Source organism: Mustela nivalis, assembly GCF_964662115.1.
Source record: "Mustela nivalis genome assembly, chromosome: 7".
In the NCBI taxonomy this organism is placed as follows: Eukaryota; Metazoa; Chordata; class Mammalia; order Carnivora; family Mustelidae; genus Mustela; species Mustela nivalis.
This window is the reverse complement of record NC_139026.1, coordinates 68037183-68059809: the sequence shown is the minus strand read 5'-3', so window position 1 is coordinate 68059809 and position 22627 is coordinate 68037183. Positions and strand designations below refer to the sequence as shown.

Here is a 22627-nt window from a genome sequence, read left to right as displayed (position 1 = left end):
ATTAACATGATAAATGGTTCTCCACCCCCTCATGCTCAATTTGGAGGTATCTTTGGGTCTAAAATGAGTCTCTTATAGACAGCATATCAATGGGTCTTGTTTTTTATCCACTCTGATATCATGTGTCTTTTGATTGGAACATTTAGTCCATTTACATTCAAAGTAATTACGTACGAAGTTATACCATTGTATTTTCAGTAAAGTCACTGTTTCTGTAGATTGTCACTGTTCCTTTCTGCTGTTTGTTACTTTTGGGTTCTCTTCCCTCAAAGGATCCCCTTTAATATTTCTTACAGGGCTAGTGTAGTGGTCAAAAATTCCTTTAGTTTTTGTCTAACCTGGAAACTCTTTATCTCTCCTTCTATTCTGAATGACAACCTTGCTAGATAAAAGTATTCTTGGTTGCATATTTTTCTCATTTGGTACCCTGAATATATCATGCCAGTCCTTACTGGCCTTCCAGGTCTCTGGGCAAGTCCGCTGTCAGCTTTATGTTTCTACCATTGTAGGTTATGGACCTCTTGTCCTAAGCTGCTTTCAGGTTTTTCTCTTTATCTGAAATTTGCAAGCTTCTTTATTGTATGTCCAAACACAACTCCAAACTGAGAGTAAGGGGTTAGAGAACCATTTATCATTACCTCAATCTTTTTATTGATTTTGAGGGGGTGTCTCTGTCCCTCCTGGATTGAATGCCTATTTCCTTCCCCAGATTAGGGAAGTTCCCAGCTGTAATTTGTTCAAATAAACATTCTGCCCTCCCTCCTTCCCCTTCATCTTCTGGGACCCCTATTATCTGGATATTATTTTGCTTTATGGAATCACCGATTTCTGGAAGCTTTCCTTCGTGATTAAGTAGTTGTCTCTCTTCGGCTTACTTATTTTCCATTATTTTGTCTTCTATATTACTGACTCTCCTGTGTCTTATTTATTGTCACTTTCAGAGCCTCCATTTTTTACCGCATCTCAGTAATAGCATTTTTAATTTTGGCATGACTGTATTTTAGTTCTTTTATTTCTACAGTAAGGGATTCTTTAGTATCTTGAATGCTTTTTTCAAGCCCAACTTGTGTCTTTATAATCATTGTTTTAAGTTCTAGTTCAGACATCTTACTTATATCCATATTAACTCCTGTTCTTCTTTCTTTTGTTATTAAGTTTCTCCATCTTGTTATTATGTCCAGAAAAGAAAAGAAGAAAGAGAGAGTAAAGACGACAATATTTCTAAGAAGTGGCCACTTTTCTCTTTGTAGCATTGCAGCATTTCTTTTATCAGATCTCTGGTTGAAAATGCAAGTGTTCAGAATGATTTGATAACTATCTAGCTGAATTCCAGGGATAAGACTAACATAGAGTCGTTACTACTCCACCATGTTAACTCTAGAAGCCACATCACATTTAAAATATTTTCTCATACTAATGCATCATGGCAATGATTATTCAGCAGTTTTCTTATTTGTATGGTGTGGCAGTAGAACTGATTAGACGACCTGTGTGATTCCTTCTGGTTTGAAAGTATTTAAATTTTATTTCTGCCATCACTTTAATATTCATGTATATACATATGTTGTTATTTTATCTCCTATTTCTTTTTATACAAATTAGCACCTATTGGTTGCTTTTAAATCCAGATCTTCCTCAACTTAGGATGGGGTTATGTCCCAATAAATCCATCTTAAGATGAAAATATCGTAAGTTGAAAATATATTTAATACACCTAACCTACCAAGCATCATAGCTTAGTTCAACCTACCTTAAACGTGCTCAGAACACTTAACATTAGCTTACAGTTGGCCAGAATCATCTATCACAGAGCCTATTTTATAATTAAGTGTTAAATATCTCATGAAGTTTATTGAATACTGTACTGAAAGTTAAAGAATATTTTTATGGGTACAAAGTGGTTGTCATTATACAGGTTGTTTACCCTTAGGATCACATGGCTGGATAGGAGCTTTGGCTGCGGCTGCCCAGTATCATGAAAATGTATCATCATATATCACTAGTACTTCAAAATCTGAAGTATGGTTTCCTCAGTATGTTACTGCTTTCACACCATTATAAATTCAAAAAATCGTGAGTCAAAATAAGTCAGGACCAGCTGTAATGACTTTGGTTATTTAGGAGGCTAAGTCCAGAACGTACTTCCCTGTATATAGTTCAGTGCTTTTTTTTTTACATAACTACTGTCCACCCAATGCCTTTTCTACAGATGCCAATTGTGATTAGAAACAGGTTCTTGGAAGTATTTTTCTAAACTGAAAAGTTTGCTCCATTCCTCTCTTTTGGGCTCACTTTATGTTAATTCAACTCTGCTTAGCATCCTTCTTTCTGTTTTCTGGGGCTCACTTCTCCAAGCCAATGCTTGCAGAAAAGTGGAAATGGAGGTTAACTGGTATTCATCTCTTTAGATTCCCCAGTTAGAGTTTCTACAGCTCAGAAAAGAGATGAGGTGTAAGACCTTGAAATTAATTGGAGTAAATGACAAAGTAAGACTTGTCCTATGAAACATTCCATTCAATTTAACTGTCAATTCAGTATTTTTATCTATTATGTCTACCACTTCCAAAGTTGTAAGTGGTTAAGTTAATTAAAATAGAATTTTATTTTCTATTGAGTTTAATTACTTGGAATTAATGAGTTTGTTACTTGTCCAAAACTTACCTTGCCTAACAGAATTAGAGAACATAAATGAAAGCCAAAAAGAATTTGAAAACAGTTACCCAAAGGATTTATATGAAATGAAGGTATGATTTAATATTAGCAAGTTCAAGAATCTGTATGTTATTAAGTATGATAAGATGACCTTGACTGCAAAAAGAGAGATACATTGTAACCCACTGCATAGAAATAGTAAATTAGGGTGCTTGGGTGGCTCAGTGGGTTAAGCCGCTGCCTTTGGCTCAGGTCATGATCTCAGGGTCCTGGGATTGAGTCCTGAATTGGGCTCTCCGCTTGGCGGGGAGCCTGCTCCCCCCACCCCCGACCCCCCCGCCTGTATCTCTGCCTGCTTGTGATCTCTCTCTGTCAAATAAATAAATAAAACCTTTTTTAAAAAAATATAAATAAGTAATAAAAATAAAAAAAATTTATTAAAAAAATAAAAATTAAAAAATAAATTAAAATTAAAAATTAAAAGCATACTTTAAGTGTATTGAAATGTTATATTTCTTAGAGATTCATGGAGTTTAAGGAATTTCAGATGCAGAAACAGTATTGAAGAAGGGAACATTTTGAAAATAGAGGTTGAGGAGAAATCCTTTGGGAACATGTAAAGAGATGGTAGGTTAGGGTCATCCATCTTTTGAAATAATACTATAATAATAGATAAAACAGAGGAGGTAATGCTGTGTAATAAAAAATCTGACCTGGCCCAAAGAGAGGTCTGGCCTTTGCTTGCAGCTTCTAGGAGGTAATCTATGTCATACCTCATAGGAATATCTTTGTTTAGGGTGAGAGCCAGTCACAATGGATTTTAGGGTGGGGCTGGCCACACCTGACAGTCTTAGCCATGCCGGCAAAACCACATGATTTAGAGGAAGGGGCATTAAGTCACCTGGGATCAGTCCACCTGGCAGCTGAGATCAACCACCCAGGTAATCACTCGGTCATACCCATGCAATAGAGCCTCTATAAAATCTTTGAACTGCTAAAGTTTGGGCAGGTTTCCCTGGCTGGCAGTACTCTGGGCATATTACCATACACTGGTGCAGGAAAAGTAACATATCTTGCCTCTAGGGGCAGACACGAGAAACTATAACTTTGGAACCCTCTGTGACTTCATTCTATGTGCTTCTTTCCTTGGCTGACTTTAATCCATATCCTTTCCCTGTGATAAACCATAACCATGAGTATAACAGCTTTCCTGGAGTTCTGTGAATTATTTTAGTGAATTACCAAACCTGAGGGTGGTTTTTCAGACAGACCTCCCCGCTCCAAATTTATACTTGGTGTCTCACAGAGCACTGTACCCTCTAGCCTTTGCAGTTTGGGTATCTCCAGGCAACTGATCTGAAGATAGGCTGTAGCACTGACACCTAATGGCAAAATCTTAGAGCTGTGAGATTAATACAGAACTGCCTCAGATAGAAAGCAGTTACGATCATTATAATTTTAGCAATAATTAAACTACTGTTTTTCATTAATCGGATCTTTACCCATCCTTTAAGATATTAATTGAGCCAATATATACAATGAACATCATATTTATCCTTTAACCAAGTCTAAGGGATATTTGCTATATTGATAACACATTGACTGCTGACATCAAACTTAAAATTATATAACTCAGAAGTTGCTTAAACACATAGGCAACTAAGAAGTAGGATAAATCTGTTCCCTTAATTGTGACATGCTTTAGTTCTTTCTTTGCATATGTCTTCCCCAACAGTGGTAAGTATTTCATAATACTGGACAGTTACAGACTTTTTAAAAGAGGTCTGGCTAGTTATAATGTTGGGAGGATTTCAGTATTATCATTACTTTGCCATTGAGTTTAACAATCTTGGCCTTGGTTGTTGACTGGTTGTTGGCCTTGAGAATCTTTTATTGTTTCTTAAGAAAGTTTTAAATTCTATTCAGAAGTTCTCTTTTGGTCCTTGTGGCTTCCAGGAAGGACATGGTTTCTAGGCTCGGCGATTTTTGCTTCCTGGCTGACACTGGCCTGGTTGCATCTGCAGTCTAATAAATGTCTTCAGTTTATCTGATGGTCACAGATAGTGGCTGAAGAAGAGGAGTATGAGTTTGGTTTCTTACAAATGTAAATATGTTTTCTCAAATTATGGTCATTTTTATAAAACTACCAATTTTAGGAAATGAGCAAATTCTAAGAAACCCCAAGGAAGAAAAATGTTTTTCTAGCAACCCTGGTTTTTTGGAAACCTTTAAAAGCTTGTATATAAAAAAATAAAATAAGGTAAATTAAAAACTTGCATATATTTTAAAGAAAAATAATCTTTTAAAAGATTGTACAAATAATTTTTAAAGACTGCTTCTTGAAATATAATTTTAGGGTAATTTAAGTCTTTATATCCTCCCTATGTAATATGAATAATTTTTTTCCTAATGAATTGGGATAGAAATTGATAAAATTTAATATTTAATATCATGACTAGTAAATAAGGGTAAGTTGATGACATTTTAAAAATCAGATTTTTATTTGTAGCTAATATTCCACTGATAGAGATTTTTTATATTTCTTCCTTATATTAAAAAAAGAAACAGACATATTTTTCCCCCACATAGTATCAACACTAGGGAAAGAAACAGATACACCTCTTAAGCCACGGGACAGTTTGTTTTAACATAAGAGAGAACAATACTGTTTTATTAATCCTGTAATAGGGCTTTCTTTTATCTATTCTTGCGTATTGGCTGTCTTTTAGTATCTCTCCTCACATTTAAAAAGAGTTTCAAGGGTTAGATTAAGGGTCTAAAGCTTAAAATCATTGGAGACTTGATTGAATTAAAGTGTCTGCACTTCAGGGTGGGGGTGGGGGTAGATCTGGTGTAAGATTTGGACAGAGCTCAAATACCTACAGCTAATGTTTGCACCTGGGAAAACACTACATACACGTGAGGGCTGTAAACTAAAACTCCCAAACTTTATTCAACAGAGATCAACACAATTCCAGTACCAGAGTTAAAGGCATGTCAACTTTAAAAAATGAAGATGGTTTAGGATTAAGAAGAATTAATCAGTCGAACATCAAAACTAAATTTTTTTAAAAGGCAGCATTTGCACATGTGTTAGTAACTGTAATAATAGCACTTTTCTGTCCAATCCACTAAAAGATTTTATTAACATACATGACAATTATTTGACCTTGACAGGAAACATATGATATTATGGTGTTTTCCTCTCTGTATTTTTTTTTCCCATGTTTTTTGGAGGCTTTTAATCTAACAGTGATTTCCAGCATGAACTTTTGAACCAGATATCTATTAAATCCTGCCCTCCCTAATATTAAGCTATGTGACTTTAGGGAAGATAGCCTCTCTCTTCTCATTTTCCTCATCTGTAAAATGTGATAATAATACTATAGTCATTTTAAAAAGTATATCTAATTCATAAAATTATATCCATGAGGGAATACATGTATAGCACTTAGAAGCATATCTCTCACACTGTGCTAAACAAGTGCAGGGGTCAGAATTTTGGAACTTTGGCAAAGGGTAGACTATTCACAAAATAGAAATGATCAAAGCAGTTAAGTTTATGAAGATTATGGCCTTGCAATCCTGTGCAATATTTATTTTTTTTAAACAAACAGCCCTTGTCTTACAGAAAACTAAAAACGATACCCTTGAAAGCTTACAATCTTGTAACTTTTACTATGAAGAGTTCTTCTTTAGAGTGTTAACTTTTTGACATGCCTGGATCCTGCCTTTCTCTGCCCTGGCTTATACTGGCCCTGCTGCTTTCTCCAGCATCCAGATGCTAGGATGATCATACAACAGCAAAGAAAGATGACAGAGGTACAGAGGGCCACTGGAGCCAGCCACATCTTTGAAGTCACAGATGCCCCATCAGGTGTCATGTCTTCATTCTCAGCTGTGTGGTTTCTGCTGTTGGACCCCTTGGTTTTATTTAGTAATTGCTTGCTACTGTTGAGTCGGGATGGAATAGGCCTATGAAAAGCTTTTGTGTCTATGGGAACAAAGAAAGGAGAAATAGTCTTGTTATCTGGATTATTGATGAAATCAGTGCTGTGTGACACCATATTTACCTCTGTGGTAATGGAGTTATTCAGGGAAATGAGTTTTGCCCAAGAATCTGTGGTTAACTCCTTGGAATACCTAGTACTGTTTGTGTTGACAACCAAATCTTGATGTGTGGTTGATGGTAGCATTTGGTTTATCACTGTGGTTTGTTGTTCATCTAAATGCGTAGCTTTTAAAATCCTTAGTCTGTCCCGTGTGTTAGATGAGGAACGAGTATTTAGATATGTGGGACGTGATTGTTCAAAAACCAGCAAATCTGGATCTATACCTGAAAGATAAATAAGGCATCATTCATTTTATTTTTTATTTCAAGGAGAGAATATCAAAGCACAGCTTGGAGAAGTCTTGGGTTTGCCACCAAGTTAGTGAACTGAGCTTAAGTTCAAGTTCTACTATTGCATATTTCTGGAAGGCTTAGAAACGTCCTGGCCACATTTGAATTTATCTTAACTTTCAAGAACACTTTCTGTTACAAACAGCTGGCTCCATCATGGAGGATTCTTTGTGTCTGCCGGGGCTTCTGGGTAACAATAGCCAATGTTAGTGCAAGAATTGCAAAAAAAGCAGTAACCATTTGAGATATGAAGCATCTTAAAGTTTTAAAAAAATAAATAATACAGAAGTATAACTGTATTCAAAATCATGAGCAAAGCCCTCTGTCTCCTCCCTTCCCAGTTCCTGAAGGTAATGACTTTGTCTTCAGTATTTTCTCTCTTGTAAAGGAACTCCTTTCCCTCTGACTTCAGACACAAGCAAATATTGCTCTGTCTATAAAGGGGAGGGGAAAAAACTTCTCAACAGCTTTTCAGTTGTCTCTCCTATCAGTTTCTGTCTCTCTGCCTCTCTCCCTCTCAACATAACGATATCCATTTCCTTTCTTTGTTGTTTGCCTTCTGCCATCTTGTTCCATCCACACTATTCTGTCAGAATTATGCTTCTGAGATAATCAGTAGTTTCCATATTTCCTGGCCAGCTCATTGTTCTGACTTCTCTTTTACCCTCAATCCTGCTGGCCATCCTTTCCCTAAAATTCTCCTTTTGTGACTCCCTGGAATGCAGACTCTCTTGACACTTTATCTCAGATTGCCCGTTTCTCATTTTTTCTTTCTTTAGCTGGTTCTCTCCTTGGTTCAAATTGGTTGTGTGCTTTCCACAATCTTTAGTCTGTTCTCTTTTCCCTTCATCTCACCCCTTCACCACACACACACACGAGTATCCTCATCGGCTGTCACCATTATGTCAGTGGCACTGAAATCCGCATCACCTGTTATTTCCTCTTTCTCGGTCCCTGGTCTCATTGCTCCTGTGGTCTACTGAAGGTTCCCACCTAGACATCTCATGTCATCACTGAACAGTCCCAAAGCCAAAATCATTTTGTCTGGCTCTCTATCCCTTTCGGTGACCTCACCAATCTTCCATCACCCAAGCTGGAATCTATGTACTGCAGAGCAATCTTGGACTCCACTCTCTTCTTTTCCTTCATCCAAAAAGTGGTTCCTATCTGGTTCCCTCCCAATGTGCTGGTAATCATCCCTCCTCTTCATTGCAGTTACGGTCACCTTCTCCAGATCTAATGCTTCCCTGACTAGATATTCTAATTCGCATCCTGCATATTATTTTTCCAGACTAAAGACAATCACACTCATCACTTTAATGATGACGTTCTCTCACTAAATTCCTTTGCTGGTTCTCTGTTGCTGACAATGTCAAGTCCAAACACTGCTTTGTCCAAAACACTTTTGTAACCTGGCCTACCCTATCCTTACCCAGATTTTCATTGCAACCCCGAAAGTGCCCCTTTTGTAGCCAGATCTGTTTTCTACTCTCCCGTCGTGCGATACAGAACTCCTTGTCTTGCCTCTGCCTGGCCTCTTCCACGAAGCTGCCTCTGAACATAGGTTTCTTTAGTCTCCTCTTCTTTTGAGTGCTTGTACTTGAGGCAGTATCACACATTTTTGTATTTAATTAGGTTCTACACTAATTGTGAGCCTTGTCATATCAACTAGATTGTAAGAAACTCGAGGGCAGACATACAGCTGCCATCTTCTGCAATGCTGCTCCTGGCCTGAATTAGGTGTTCAGTAAATAAAACCAATGACGAAATTTAGCGCCTTTGTATCCGGATGGCAAAAATCTATTCTTTCACATTTACCAATTTGTACCATGTGTTTGTATACATGGGCAAGGCACGCTTAAATGTGTATTTATCTAAAATAATGGTTATCTTGGGACCATTGGTAGGCTAATGTATGTTAGTATGTGCATTTCCTTGTCCTTGACATCAATCTTTGTAGAAGCCTTGTATACAGTGTCTGTCCATAGACCTCAAAACTGCCACTAAGCATTTTCTTTGTTCCTAGTAGTACGCTTAGCCCCTCCAGTAGGAATGCCTTCTTCTTCTTTTTTTTTTTTTTATTTACTTATTTTTTTCAGCGTAACAGTATTCACTATTAGGAATGCCTTTTTGGGCTTTTGCTAGGGGCTCCTGGAATATAGGTAATGCTTAAGCTCTTCTTTGATCACATACAATTTGTTATCATCTGGAATGAATTCATCAGTGCTGAGCATGCCAAACTAGAGCAAATTTATTTGTAGTTTTCTGCCCTGGATGCCCAAAAGTTTTCCAGATAGAGATCATGGGAAAATAGTGGTTCAGGTTGTTACCAGCCAGTTTCTAGGTTATACATCTCTACTAGAGCGTTACCAACATTCTTCAGCATAAACACAAAATGCACAAATCATTACCTTCTGTTACGTTATATAAAATGGCACTGGTTCCAGGCTCTAATATGCAGCTCTCCAGTGTGGGGCAGTGAACATGGAGGCAGTTGACATTGTCATGCATGGGATCATGGTAGAAGACAGCCACGTTACAGGAAACTGAAAGGAAAAGTGCATCTGCAGGTGGTTTTGGTTTCTCCCTGCTGGAAGAGCTCTGAGTAGCTTCTATTTCTTCCAAGAACATGGCATTCACACCAGTATATTGCAGGGCTATGTTCAGACATCTCACAGAACATGGTGAACTACAGTAACTGTTTCTATAAATGTGGAAAATGCCCTTTTAAAAGAAACTGTCCATGGATTTTTCTCTAATCTTTCACACATTCCATTCCACACAGGATTACCTGGAATCATTTTCCAATCCCAGGATTTTATGTTCATGAAAAGTTCAGTTGGCTACAGAAGCCCCTGGGGCTTATCAGATTTCTAGTTGCAGTGCCCTCTCAGAATGCTAATGCACCGGAGTTCACCAGAGAAAGAAAAACAAAAATCAAGTGACAGATGTTGTAACAAAAGAGGGAGTCATGGGAAGGCAAACACTGCAATTACTGGGAGAGGCCCGGATGGTAGAAAGGCAGCAGGCCAGGTGAACGCTACCCTGACCCTGATTATAGGGGAGCACTAGCCCCATTTGCAAATCACTCATCCAACGGAAAGCCCATTCAATGTCCTTTAAAGAGGAAGAGAGTCCACTGACAAGGATGTGAACATTTGGAATTCTAGTGGGTGGGGGTACGTCACTGATGCTATCCCCCTTCTCCTAAATAACTTTGCTCCATAAAATGCATCATGTTATTTCTGGAAACCCTTAAGTCTGATTTGCTGAGTGCCAGTATCCAGTCTGTCCTCCCTAAAGTACAAAACAGACTTTCCTCCTGCTGCAGTGTAGTAGGAAATATCCATTGACCAAAGGTATCAACTTCTTTAATAAAATAAGATTACAGAGGGATAGCATACAATTACCAGACCTCAGAGTATCCCTAAAGCTGTTGTGGAACTGTGGTTGGCCAAACCTTTGCTGCTTCTGTGTAAGGTTAACTGTGGGGAGCTCTATCCCACCCCTCCCCCGTTACCTCTGGGCCAGCCAGGAGGATAAAGAAGAGGGCAGAATTCAATGAATAATACATTGCGAATACATTTTAGATTACAAATGCATTCCTTAAAGACTGGACTGTCAAGTTTAAGGGAAAGGATTTAAAAATATGCAAATTTAGACATTTAAATTTTTGATAAGAAAGTAGTTGATGCTGTAAAGAGAACAATTTTAAAAGAAGTTTTATATTCCTCTTCGTGTACATTTTAGAGTTCCAGCTCTGAACAGGTTAGTTATTGCAGGACTGTGGCTTTTTAAAGTTCTGGCTTCCAGCTAAAAACAGACGTGTGTTCGTGCCCTTTCTTCTGGAGGAAGAAAACCACAACTTGGAAGCTACAGAGGCTCTAAAATCATGGAATTCTACTGGATGCTTAAAGTATCCCTGGAAGTCCAGAGGACACAGTTTCCCTGCGATGGACAGTCAGGTAAATGGATACCATGGGAAAATGCTGAAAGGTACACCCCCCCACACACCTTCCCTTCAGGCTTATGGGAGTTAGAAGCATCTTTAAGGTGAGAATCTAGATTGGCAACCTTTTCAAAAAAATTTCCCTTTGGGGCACCTGGGTGCCTCAGTCAGTTAAGCGTCTGCCTTTGGCTCAGCTCATGATCCCGGGTCCTGGGATCAAGCCCTGCATTGGGCTCCCTGCTAAATGGGAAATCTGTTTCTCCTTTCCCTCTGCTGTTGCCTCTGCTTGTACTCTCTCTCTCTCTCACACACACACACACACACACACGCTCTCTCTCTCTCTCTCAAATAAATAAATTCTGTAAAAAAAAAAAATTCCCTTTAAAAAATTAATTGCTCTCTTGTGTGCCTGATTAACTTTCTAGGGCTTAGCCCGGGACAGCTTCTCACACTGTGGTCAGTTTACACCCTTGGGTAGCCTCAGTACACATCCCAGAAATCTGCCATGTGTACTTGGATAGGAGGCACTGGCAATTAATAAGTCAGTATCAAACCATGGAAAGAAAGTGTAGAAGAACCAAGAGAATTATTTTAACGTATTGTGTTGCTTTTGCTATGTCTTTCCAAGTAGCTTTAAAATCTTGGAAAAATGAAAAACAAATGAAAGTAGTCTTTAGACAATTATAACTGGAAATTCTGCAATAATGAAATGTTTTCCTTATTATAAACCTTGATCATATGACATGGGTGATGCTTAACTCTGATTCTGGACTTCAGACAAAAAAATCAGAATATTTAAAATATATATTTATTTTCTTTCTTTTTGCTAGTCGACATATATCTACCTATGTCCTTCAAAACATCTAAACAATCTAAATTCTTGCTCCATGCAACCCACATTTGCTCAACACAAACAAGCACATTTCAAAAATTTGAAATATTGAGATCACCAAAAGAAGTTTGAAAAAGAAATTATTGTATTATTTTTTGAAGCCAAATATGCCATTTTGGGGGGATGTGGAAATATTGTTAGTTAACCCTCGAGGAAATCGTTTCATTTAGCACTTTAGTGAAGAAAAGAAGATTCTGTGTTACCTGTGGGTTCCATGGCACTCTGGATCATCACCAGATTTGTAAAATGAGCCAGAACTGATCCAAATGGCAAAGTCAGCCTCAATCTCTCTCCGGCCTCCCCCATCCCCTTGTCTCTCCCTCATCTTCCCTAGTCCTGATCATCTGTTCCCAGGTGATTTACTAAGATGTTTGGAAAACACTGACTGCAAAAAAAATGGAAGTTTTACTTACATTAAGATGCTCAATCGGAATTAAATATGAACGATTTTTTTTTTTTAATATTTATTTGAGAGAGAGAAAGTGCACAGATGGGGGGGTCAAGGTGGGGGTAGAGAGTGAGGGGGAGGAAAAAACAGACTCCCTGCTGAGCAGGGAGCCTGACCTGATGGGGGTGGTATAAAGATGAAAGGGGTTGGATCTCCTGTCCCTTTCCAGAGATCATGACCTGAGCTAAAGCCAAAAGTTGGATAGCCAACACACGGAGAATCACCCAAGAGACCCTGAGCCATTTTTAAAGAACTGTACTACTTTATAGTCATTTAAATTGTCCCACATGCTTGCATGAAAGGAAAATATTTCAGTTTTGCTTGTTAAAAAAGAAAAGGAAATAATCTTTATTAAGATGTTTTGCTTTTTATTAAATTGATATATGTTTCACTTTAAATACCCAAACTTTTGGGGCACCTGGGTGGCTCAGTTGTTAAACATCTACCTTCGGCTCAGGTTGTGATCCCAGGGTCCTGGGATTGAGCCCCACATTGGGCTCCCTGCTCCATGGGAAGCCTGCTTCTCCCTCTCCCACTCCCCCTGCTTGTGTTCCCTTTCGTGCTGTGTCTCTCTCTGTCAAATAAATAAATAAAAATCTCTAAAAAATTTTAAAAATAAAAATAAAATAAAAATTCAAACTTACAGAAAAGCACAAAAAGGAATAAAAACTACAGTCCTATAGTCTTAACACTTTCATTAACATCCTTCTAGACATCTTTATAGAAAATATATATATATATATATATGCCATTGTACGTAAATGGATTCATGCTGTTCCAGAAACTGTTTTTTAAAGATTTATTTATTTATTTATTTTAGGGACAGAGAACATGAGTGGGAAGGGCAGAGGGGAGGGAGAGAGAATCTTAAGCAGACTGTACACTGAGCATGGACCCCACTCAGGGCTCAATCCCACGACCCCGAGGTCACGACCTGACTTGAAACCAAGAACCTGATGCTTAACTGACTCTGCCACCCATTTGTCCCTCCAGAAACTGTTTTCTAAATACCCAGGGTAAAATTATATTTTTCAGGGTTTCTAAAGAAGGATCTACATGTTTATCCTCAGTTGTAATGGCTCTCCAGTATTTCATTCTACGAATGTACCAAAATTTACTCTGTACTTCAGCTTCCTCAGCTATGAAGCAAAATAAAAAATTGTATTGTAACCCACAAAATCACCGACAATAGTGCTTGGCATATAATAAATACTCAATAAATGCTGGCTACTAATACTATTATACGTTATGTTTTCTAATTTTTTATTATTAAAAGCAACAATGTAATAAACATCTTGTACTTAAATATTTTTTTTCTTCTCAGTCATTAAGGTTGTATTTTCCAGAAATTCTTAAAGAAATAGCCTGTGTCTGACACTTACTGTAGTCTTTTGTAAAAAGATCATAAAATATAAAGTGTCTGAAGTGAGTCATAGTACCACAAAGGCCAGTCTTTATTATTCATTGTTCAGTCAATAACAGATCTATAAAATTATACCACCAACTATATATGAGCAATATTTTCAAAAGGCTTAGAAATAATATTTTAGATCTTTTATAAGTGAGTTTATATTGCTTTGACTTTGCATTTCTAGCTCAACAGAAAGCTTACTGTGTAAATTATAAAAATGATTTGTCTTTTAAGATACTTCAAATCCTAAGTGACATTATTATCATTATCAGGGTCAAAAAGCTTACAGGTTTAGTGCCTGGTATTGTCAGACTCACACCCCAGATTCCCTGCCCAAGCAAATCTTACTCTGATAATATTACTGTGCGTGAATTGCCTTTCTGATGTGCATCATTCTTTGAGTGTGATTTTTTTGGGTCTCTTTTTAGAAGGCAAGAAAATACCAGTCTGAGGCATATCCATGACGTTTGGAAACAAAAGCATCCATTGGTGAAAGATTCTAAAAGGACAGGGAAGAGACTAAGAGCCTGTTCTTCTTGGCTGACCCACTGAATCTGGCATTGTTGCCAGTGGAGGCACAAATAAATCCCAAGTTCAAGCCTCTTTAATAGAGGATGTGCCTCCCAGCAAAATTTGCCAGTTTAGGGCCTAATACTAGAGGTGGCGCTTTACTTTCCCAAAGAGGTTGCTAAAGTCATGGTTGCCTACACCCAAGAAACTTAGAATGTCTTGACTGCACCCTTATTGAGAACAGAAGTGTGAGAAGTTGCTTGAGAATCATTACTTTTATCAGTAATGATTTAAAGTCCAAGAAACAAGGCGAAAAGATAACGTTCACAGATTTAAAAACAAAAAACAGATGAATAAGGCAAGTCATAGATCCATCCTTGTCTCCTTCACTTTTCCCAGGGAGGCCAGAATCTACTAGAATTTTTTTCTATGTCTTTAATATGTTAGTTCCTTATCCATGGTGTTTTATAGAGAAGATAATGGAGGACAACTCACCACGAGGCAGTTAAGTTACATAGTGAGAAGAACAAATTAACCAAAAAGGTGCTGAAATGATTTCCTGCTTTACCAATCTTTCTTCTCTGGTTTTTAATGCTTCCCCCCTTGCTAAGGTAAAATGTTAATCCGGTTGTAGGAGATAACTTGTTTCAAAAAGCGGAAATGTATTTATGAAGAAGGTGTCATTTAACAACTTGCCATTCCAGAAGACAGATGAAGCTTGTCATAATAAAAACAAAGCCCAAATACATCTCCTCCCCAAGTTGAATCTTGGAAGAATCTTGGTCTGGGAAAAATTTCAAATTTTTTTTGTTTTTGTTTTTTGTTTGTTTTGTTTTTTAGGATAGGGTGCCAGTTCCCTCCCAATCCTTATCCCTCCATCTACCCAAAGCTAACCTAACAGTATCCCTCTCACTCCCTTCTAAGATTAATTCATATCTCATGAACAACACGAGGTCTTCATTATTTGGCCTGAGCTTTTTACTCATCTCTTTGCAACGTCCAGTGAGAGAAGACCGGGAAGTTGCCCCTCCTTCAGTAGTCCTCATGGGCTGGGGAACATAGGGTGGCAAGAAACGCCACTCGGTAGGCCAGTATGACTAAAGGCGGCCAGATCTTCTGCTCAGACCATCTGTCATGGCTAGCCCAACCAAACTGAAATAGGAAAAGCAATAACTTTTAGACGAGGTTTTAAAAGAAGTCACGTGTCCTCACTTAAATTGTCTTTCTTTTAAGAGCATAAAAAGACTTAACGGGCCCCAGCAGCAAATACAAGCTCCTCTGCTTCCCGACCCGTTTCATCTGCTGTACTGTGCAGCCCAGCGAGCCCTGCAGAACTGCTGCCATCTGCCTGGACCTTCTTTCTGCAAGATGGCTCCTCCACGATGACCCTGGCGAAGAATCAGCTCTAGGTGTCACCTGCGTGTGTAGGGACGGCCTATGTGCCTCAGGCCCCGGGACACTATGCCGGATTGGGCTAGATGGGCGATCCCAGATGTGATGTCATTTTGACTCCCAGGACCCCCGACTCCCATCATCCCGGTCCCCCCACGCCTGTTTCTTCTTCTCTTCTCTGTCTCCCCGCTCGTAAAGCAGCGCGGAAGAAACAGCGGACTGGCTTCACCTCGCCTCCAGTCCCCCTCCCAACCCGCGCGTCGCTGCGGAGCCCGCAGGCCGCAGAGCCGCTGCGCCGGGCGTGCGGGGGAGGCTGCGTGGATGTGGCCGCAGCCGGAGCGCCGGGGCCCGCGGCCCTCCCCGACGACGGATCCGCTCGCAGGTCTGGCGGGCGGCAGGGGTCCTGCGGGCGGAAGTGAGAAGCGAGGCGTGGCAGGAGGCTGCGGGCTGGGGGCTGGGATCCCCTCGGCGGCGGACGCGGCCCGGACAACCCGGACGAGGACGGCGGCCGCCTCCCGACGCCCGGCGCGCGGCAACCCGGCCTTTTGTGGCGTTGAGGCAGAGCAGACCGGCAGGGCGGCCGCTGCGGGGGAGCGAGGCTGAGCCGCCGCCCCCGGGACCAGGAGGAGGGGCTGCCTCGGGGGCGCCGCCGCGACCCAGATAGGCTGGGCGGACGCGGGAGCGGGCGGCGGCCCGTCGCCTCCCTCCTCCTCCGCGGCGCCATCCCTCGGCGCGCCCAACCCGGAACCCGGCGAGCGCGTGGGGGCGGGGAGGCGAGCGCGCAGAGCTGGCGGGCACCCCCGCGGCCCCCGGCCCCCCAGCCATGTCGGCCGAGGAGATGGTGCAGATCCGCCTGGAGGACCGCTGCTACCCGGTGAGCAAGAGGAAGCTTATCGAGCAGAGCGACTATTTCCGCGCCCTCTACCGCTCCGGCATGCGCGAGGCCCTGAGCCAGGAGGCCGGCGGCCCCGAGGTGCAGCAGCTGCGCGGCCTCAGCGCCCCGGGCCTGCGCCTGGTGCTGGACTTCATCAACGCCGGCGGGGCCCGCGAAGGCTGGCTCCTGGGCCCGCAGGCGGAGAAGGGCGGCGGGGTGGAGGAGGAAGAGGAGATGGACGAGGTGAGCCTGCTGGCGGAGCTGGTGGAAGCGGCCTCCTTCCTTCAGGTCACGTCTCTGCTGCAGCTGCTGCTGTCCCAGGTGCGGCTCACCAACTGCCTGGAGCTGTACCGCCTGGCGCAGGTGTACGGGCTGCCCGACCTGCAGGAGGCCTGCCTGCGCTTCATGGTCGTCCACTTCCACGAGGTGCTGTGCAAGCCCCAGTTCCACCTCCTGGGGGCTCCTCCTCAGGCCCCCGGGGATGTCAGCCTGAAGCAGAGGCTGAGAGAGGCCCGGATGACCGGGACTCCGGTTCTTGTAGCCCTGGGGGATTTCCTGGGGGGCCCCCTGGCCCCACACCCCTACCAAGGGGAGCCCCCGTCCATGCTCAGGTATGAGGAGATGACCGAACGTTGGTTCCCGCTGGCCAACAACCTTCCTCCCGACCTGGTGAACGTCAGGGGTTACGGGTCTGCCATCCTGGACAACTGCCTCTTCATAGTGGGCGGGTATAGGATCACTAGCCAGGAAATCTCGGCTGCGCACTCCTACAACCCCAGCACCAATGAGTGGCTCCGGGTGGCCTCCATGAACCAGAAGAGGTAAGCGCCCAGCGGGGCTGCTTCTGCTTCTTTTCCCGTTCCATTCATTCACTTGCTCACTAGTTCGTTCATTCCCTTGATGTTTGCTGGGCAATCGCAGGAGATTTTGCTGAAGTGGGAATGACATCTTCAGGAGTGTCGCTGGCCTGGACTCTGGCAGAGTTCCCAAGGAACTGAGAACTTGCGAGGAAGAAGTGGCCCCCGCCAGGTCAACTAACCGAGTACTTTCCTTGCAGGTATCGCTCTTTCAGGCAAAATGCCTTTTTGCCTCTTTCCCAGTTGGGGGGCGTGGGGTGGGGGATGTCTGTGGTTTCCTGGAAGGATACTGTAAAGGAAAACTTTTTTTAAGTTTGCTTTCATTTTTACCTTTTTTTTAATTTTTTAGGGTCTAATCCTGATTACAGTGACAGACCGGGCAGTGACCTGTAATGCGGTCTTGGGAGGATTTTTGTTGTTGTTATTGACTTTGAAGCTTTCCACACTGGGGCCCCAATCTGTAATCAGATTACCATTAGAATTGTACCTTGGATTGTCTTTTTTATTTTGTATCCTCTCTTTTGCATCTCCCTTCCTTCCCAGACAGTTTCGTCTTTGTTCTAAAATTTGAGCCTGGCAGTGGTCACCTACAAAATTAGAACGTTTCAGTGCACCCAACCTTCCCCCTCCCATCCTCAAATCCCTCCCAACATGCCCTTGGGTGACATGAAGACAGGTAAAGGAGGAGGGGAGGCGAGGGAGAGTAGGGAATAGAGGTGGGAAAGGAAAAGGAAGAAGAAGGAAAAAAAAAATAAAAGAGCAGAGCAGATACAGGAAGAGATGGTAGGAAAGAAAGATGGAAGGACTCAAGATGGCCCAGAGCCATTCACACTTAAGTGGGGAGAAGAATCAATCAGTATGATCCACGAAAGGACAGGAATACCCTTTTTTCTGCTATTCTTGTATCCATCTCAACCCCCACATGGGCCCTACCCTGAAGTGTGGAACAAGTAGTTGGGGGACTCACCACCAGGCAAAGAAAGTTGTAACTGGAATGGGAAGACCATTATACATACATACTTGACTTAAGGGTACCCCAGCCTAGGGGGGTGGGGGGAACAGTGGCTTTATTTCTACTCTAACATGAAATTCATTTTGGAAAGTGTTCTTTTTTTTCTGGTGATAAAAATAATACATACTTATTTTAGAAAAGTGGAAAATGGAAAAGAATCAAGAAACAGAAAGACTATCACTCCTGCTCCCTCCCTCACAGAGGCAATACTGTGTAGAGATTGGCATGTTTTCTTCCAAGCCCTTTTTAGTGTATTATTTATACCACTGAGATGATACTGTATTTAAGGTTTGGTATCAGAAGTGTTATTTTTAGGCAAATTCTACAAGCTTTAATTGAGGTAACAAAGGGACATTCAGTGGTTACGAATGGTGCTCAGATTTGGGGTGGAAGGCCCAGCCGGTTGTCTGTCACCTCTACACACGTGTGTCCAGCTGTATCAACTGCTGCTCAACAGAACCCCTCCACCCCCAAATCCAGCTTGAGTTCTAACATAACACCTCACAGAATTCTTATTTTTTTAGAGAAGCGGGGAAGGCCACAGGGGGAAAGTGAATCCTAAGCAGGCTCCGTGTCCAGCACAGAGCCTGACGTAGGGTTTGATCTCATGATGCTGGCATCATGACCTGAGCCAAAATCAAGTCAGATCCTTAACCAACTGAGTCACTCCAGTGCCCCCTTTTCTTTCTTTACAAATCCTTGATAGTCGTTTTTCTTTTTTCTTTTTCTTTTTAGGAATATTCTTTATGTCCTCCAGGGGAAAAAAAAAAAAGGTATTCAAGTAATTCGTAAATACATGCTTAGAAAAATTACAAATGACACGAGAAACCACAGAGTGGAAGATATGTGTATCTACTGATATATATTTATATATTATACATTTGTAAATATATGTTATAAATGTACATTTATATAAACATAAGTATGTTAATAATTGTTAGGGGAAAATGTTTGTATGTGTGTACATGTAGGGGTGTCTGTTCATCTTCTATATATTTTTACCATAGGTTGATTAGGCTGTGCTGATTATTATGACAATTCCACTTGGAGAGTTTTTTCTGTATCAACAAATATCAACATACATAGAGCTGTCTCACTCATTAAGAGCTGTATTCTAGCCTTTGGCTGTATGGTAATGTAATCAGCCCATCCCTTACTCGTGAGCATTTAAGTTGCTTCTATTTGCCATTATAAACACTGCTATAATGGGATGCCTGGGTTGCTCAGTGGGTTAAGCATCTGCCTTTGGCTCAGGTCATGATCCCAGGGCCCTGGAATGGGTCCCATGTTAGGCTCCCTGCTCCTCGGGGAGTCTGCTTCTCCCTCTCCCTCTGCCCCTCCCCACACTTGTGCTCTCTCACTCGCTCACTCTCTCTTTCGAATACATAAGATCTTTTTAAAAAATGCTATGTTGAACATCTTGGCATAGATGTGCCTCTCTTAGCAGGCATTTTTCAGTAGTCCTAAATAACAAATTCCTGGAATCTCTGGATAGGTGGGCCAAAGTATATATAAGTTTTAAATTTTGGTAGCCCCTGCCAAATTGCCCATCAGAACATTGTTCAGATCTCCTCTCCTATCAACAGTGTCTGAGCTTGCCAGTTCCTGTACTCCTGCCAAGACAGGATATTATCATCATTTTATATTTTTACCAATCCAGTTGGCAAACACTGATGTGAATCTTTCTGCTTGGGAGAGAAATTTTTCCTCTCAGATGTTTATTGGCACTTTGTATATATTTTATAAGTGGCCTTTGCCAATGAAAAATAAAATTGGTTTATCTTTTTCCTATTCCGTTTAGAAATTCTGTTTACATACGTAGAATCAATCTCTTGTCTCTTAGGTAATGTTGCACTGTTTCCCCCCTGCCTTTATTTTACTGGAAGGCCTCAAAAATAAAAATCCACAAAGTGACTAGGCTGGTGAAGTCAATGAGTAGAGGGGTGGGTTGGAGTGATGATGAATCGGAGAGCTGTCACCCTACCGCAAGAGGGCCCCACCCCTGTCACCCACAGCTTGTTGCTATCTCCAAGTATAGAAAGCATTGCCAGATAGCCAGATGCCCTGATTTTTAAAGACTGGCAACTTACTGCATTGAAAAAACCAACATCAACAATAACAGAAACCTTGCAGACCAAACAAACTGTAGGACAACACTGGCATTGTGAGCCTCCAATTTTGGACATCAGATTTTAAATCTTTAATATGTAATACCTAATCTTCATTATAATCTTAAAAAGATCTCTTTATACAAATGTATCACGTATTCTTACATGAGGAAATTTAAATTTTGGGGGAGTCAAATTTGTCATACATACTATTAGCTTTTAATCTTGCACAGGAAAGGTGTCTACAAGTTAAGAATATACAAATATTCATCTGTCTTATAATCTATTTTATGGTTTTGCCTTTTTACATTTATATTTGAATGTGTTTGGGATTTATTTTTATGTAAAGTATAATGTAAGGTTATAGCATGTTTCCTAAATGTCTCAGTGGCCTCAGTCCTCACTGTGATTTGCACAACCAGTTATCAGATGATAATTTTCCTGTTTCCATATTGACATATTGGCTTTTCCTTTACCAATAGCATACTTTTATTTATATTTATTTATTTATTTATTTATTTTTTCCAATAGCATACTTTTAAATTATTGCAGCTTGGTAAACTATTCTGTTATCTCGTGGAATAGAGACCCATTTTTTTCTGTTTATTTTTTTTTTAAGATTTTATTTATTTATTTGACAGAGAGAGAGAGAGACACATCACAAGTAGGCAGATCAGCAGGCAGAGAGAGGGGGAAGCAGGCTCCCTGCTGAGCAGAGAGCCCAATGCTGGACTCGATCCCAGGACCCTGAGATCATGACCTGAGCCAAAGGCAGAGGCTTAACCCACTGAGCCACCCAGGCACCCCTTTTTGGTTTTATTTTTATTCTCTTAGCTATTCTTTGTACATTTTCCCCTTCAGAGAAGCTTTAGAATCCAATTGTCAAGTTCTGTTGGAGTTTTGATTGATATTTATCAGTTAAGTTGGAGGAGGATTAATAGTTTCATAATACTTTGCAGATAGAAAAAATGTTTTTTCATGTATTTAGGTCTTTTGGTCTTTCAGGAAAGGTTTATGATCTTTGTATAGTCTGTATATTTTTTGCAGCTATTCTCAGGAATTTTCTAGTTTTTTTTTAAACTTTTGTTTATTTTTTTTTTAAGTAAGTTCTGGGCGAAGGTGGGGCTTGAACTCAAAACCCTGAGATTAAGAGTTGCGTGCTCCACTGACTGAGCGAGTCAGGCAACCCCGAGCTACTGTTTTTTTTCTACACAGATACTTTTTTCCACCAAATTTTAAAATTGGGTGCCATGTTGGAATTTGTAACCTTCTTTATCTCTCTCATACTTTGACTCAGATTTGAGGGTCAGCTCAATTGGATGTCCCTTTCTGAACTCTGAGTTAGGCTAAATATTCAAATTCTTTGTTTCTCTAGAATACTTTCCACCTCGAATTGAAGTTTTCTGCTTATGTCTGCTTCTCTCCCTTCCAGTCAGGTCCAGTTCATTGCTTCTGTGTGCCCCTACTGCTAATGTGGTATCCAATAATTCATAGATGCTCAAAATGCACCATTGTTTTTGAATTATGAACTATATCATATATTATTGTAATAAAAGTGACTATATTATTTTATTTTTTTAAATGTAATATTGTGAATATTTTTATCTTATAACAGTCACTGTCGTTATTTAGAATAGCAGAAAAATAATATTAGGTAACATTTAACTGAACATTTACTCTGTGCTAGGTACTGTTCTTACTGCTTTGCATGTATTATCTCACTTATTCTTCACAAAGACTGTATCAGGCAGGTTCCCATTTTACAGTCAGAAACTGTAAGTAAGTAATTTGCTAAGGTGTGTAGTAAGTAGCGTAACCAAAATGTAAATATCCATTGAATAGATATAACCATTTAGAGTATTTACAGTTTGGCTTCTAGACTGGCAGTGACCATCTTCATGTGCATTTTTTAATTTTCTTAAAAATTATTTTCTTCAGAGAAGTGGAGCACAGATGCTTTGTGCTGCTTTTAAAAATTTCATTACATGTGTTTGAGCTTCACCACAGCCTTCATTCATGTCTAGCATCTTTCTAGTCACTATTGGGCAAACAACAAAGACAACATGGTTCCTGTCCTCAAGGAATTTAGATGATGAAACAAGTAAAAATGAAACTTAGAA

General features: G+C 40.6%; 1 protein-coding gene and 2 pseudogenes across 3 annotated transcripts in view; 2 read left to right on the top strand and 1 right to left on the bottom strand.

The window, feature by feature from the left end:
• The window catches only part of LOC309868516 (liprin-beta-1-like), a 153713-nt gene that overhangs the window by 47101 nt on the left and 83985 nt on the right, over positions 1–22627 (top strand). The window lies entirely within an intron of this gene.
• Positions 6348–7007, bottom strand: LOC309868685 (MANSC domain-containing protein 4 pseudogene; annotated as a pseudogene). Its single transcript has one exon. The product of its transcript is annotated as an MANSC domain-containing protein 4 pseudogene (transcript).
• Positions 16350–22627, top strand: part of LOC309868828 (kelch-like protein 42 pseudogene) — a 28171-nt pseudogene continuing 21893 nt past the window's right edge. Inside the window, exon 1 of the transcript in view lies at positions 16350–17351. The product of the transcript in view is annotated as a kelch-like protein 42 pseudogene (transcript). The remainder of the gene's footprint in view (positions 17352–22627) is intronic.